Below are 2,425 nucleotides of genomic sequence, written 5' to 3'. Positions count from 1 at the left end.
TCTTTTTAGTTTCCAATTTTTTAAGAGTTTTAGTAAACCATGGTTTGTGTGGATTAGCGTGAAAAGTTATTTGTGGAAGGAATGCATTAACTAGGGCATCAAAGTTTAATCTTAAATGCTAGCCAGTTCTCATGAATACTTCTTGAGTCAGAACTTGAGGAAAAACTTCCAAGAAACGCTGTCAGTTCGGCATTCAGTATATCATAATTACCTTTGTTGTAAAGGCGGATGGTTTTATTGTATTTTGGGCGCCTAATTGCTTTCAGGTCTATTTTGACATGCATAGTTTTGTGATCGCTAATCTCAAGGAGGTACGTAATGGGCTTAACGCTATCTGGGCAATTAGTCAGTAATAGGTCTAAAATGTTCGCACAGTTTTGCGTTACGCGCGTAGGTTTTGATATTACTTGAGTGAGGTTAAAATTGTAGCAGAAATTCCCTTGCTTCGCCATTATTCGTTTTCGGTGCGGGCTGGTGCTGCCAATCAATATTAGGAAAATTAAATTCGCCAAAGAGGAAGATGTGAGCGTTAGGGTGCTTCGTGATAAAATTACTTGCGGAATTAATAAGCTGACAGAAAAAAATCACGACAGTTATGTGGAGCCCTATAATAGACACAGAGTAAAATCGTGTGTGGAGCCATAAAATTTCAAGATCGGATGAGTCGTCAATTATCGACAATAATAACTGCTGGCTCACCGCTGTCAGTACTCCTCCCCCTCGTCAGTCCTTGCGGTCTTTCCGAAAGACTTGGAAGTCTGGCAAGTCAGTTAGTACTTCGCTATCTGTGACGGCACCGTTCAACCAGGTTTCGGTTAGTATCAGTAGATTGCTGCTAGATGACAACACAATATTGGAAATAAGTTCGCGCTTGGAAAGGAAACTACGTATGTTGGTGAACACAGCGGACAGAGGAACGTTTTTGGGACGGGTTTTTAGTTGTTTGCGACGAGATGATTGCTAATCTGATTGTGGTGTAGCGATTGTTATTTCCTTCACAGTTTGCGCGATCTCATCTAAAAAGTAGCGCCTAGGACCAATATGCAAGGTTTTGTAGCGCAGGGCAAATTTGTCGGAATTAGCTTGAGGAAAGGTGACTAGCTGCTTGCGGACGTAACGTACTCTGTGGGAGAAGTCTTCGCCGAGGCTGAAATTCGTTCCTTTAAAATTTGCGGCCGTTAGAAAGTATTGTCTTTGATTTTGTATGAAATAAATTTGACTTTATTGGTCGAGAGCGGTTGGGTTCATGGCGGCCGAGTCGGTGGGCACGTTCTACTTCCTCAGGATGAATGGTTAATCTCAAGTGTTGAGCGCAGTGACGAATAACCTCTCCCTCAGAGTTCGCAAACGTTTCGGATTGGTTAGAATCGGGAATTCTATAAAATATGAGGTTGTTATGACGCGGTCTATTTTCACTGTCGTCAATGCGGGCCTCGAGGGTTTCAATCTGATGAGCTAGCCGAGTATTTTCAGATTTTATAATTTCTAACTCAGATTTTATGGCTGTAATGGCTTCCAAATGCGTCTCAAGATCGGTCATGCGCTTACCTAAACCAGCTATAGCACCGTCAGTGGTTGTAAGTTGGTTTTTAAGACCTTGCACTCCGGAGATTAGTTGAGTTTGACCGGCGGATAAGTTTTTTAGTTCTGCGAATACAGCCTCGAAATTGTTAGGTCCTGGGTTAGTTTCAATATCGCCTGCCAAGATCAGCAAGCAGCGAACAATGTGAGCGCATTCAAGTACAAGAAAAATGCAGCATTGCGGGCTCGTTAGCTGCACTAAGAAATAATTGCTACTTTTTTTAGCATAAAAGGAATGCGGATAACCAACCAGCATGATGTACACAAGCGGATTAGTGGTGTGCACGCTTGCACAGCCACTGAGCTCACAGAGCGGTGAAGGCGGCCGATGGTTTCTTATATTTCCTGTGGCTGATGTTGCTGGTGATGAGGCTTTCCAGGATGGGCCGGGGGAGTGGTATCCAGGGGGAGGCGCTGTCAGGCATGATGAAGTGATGACGTCGGGTTGGGGCCATGTGAAGATGCGATCGTTACTGCAGCAAACTGCAGTGGGTGACTTGGTTGCTGGGGGAAGGGCCAACAATGCTGGAAGCAGGGCATTAGCGACGAAGGCGAACACCTGCATGATGTACACAAACGGATTAGTGGTGTGCACGCTTGCACAGCCACCGAGCCCACCGAACAAAACAATAAAGATTTCAAGGGAGTCGCAGAGGTTTGTTTTGGTGTTTGGGAAAATTCAGCTGAGAATTTCTAGTTGCGTCGGGCGACTGAGAACGGCGTGCAATGGACTCCCCTGCTGAAACAATGCTAACTTTTCCGGCAGGAAGGCGTTTAATTTACCTCTGTCGCCCGTACATCGCACACCTGCGAGGAGTAACGGTTTGCGGCTTAACACCGCAAA

At 44.9% G+C, this 2,425-nt stretch overlaps 1 pseudogene; it reads right to left on the bottom strand.

The window, feature by feature from the left end:
* Positions 1-960: 960 nt before the first annotated feature.
* LOC149330099 (uncharacterized) lies at positions 961-2,146 on the bottom strand (annotated as a pseudogene).
* Positions 2,147-2,425: the final 279 nt, after the last annotated feature.

Source organism: Amblyomma mixtum, chromosome 9 (assembly GCF_055824585.1).
Source record: "Amblyomma mixtum isolate Tamu chromosome 9, ASM5582458v1, whole genome shotgun sequence".
NCBI lineage: Eukaryota > Metazoa > Arthropoda > Arachnida > Ixodida > Ixodidae > Amblyomma > Amblyomma mixtum.
The sequence above is the reverse complement of the archived record's forward strand: the minus strand, read 5'-3'. Positions and strand labels throughout refer to the sequence as shown.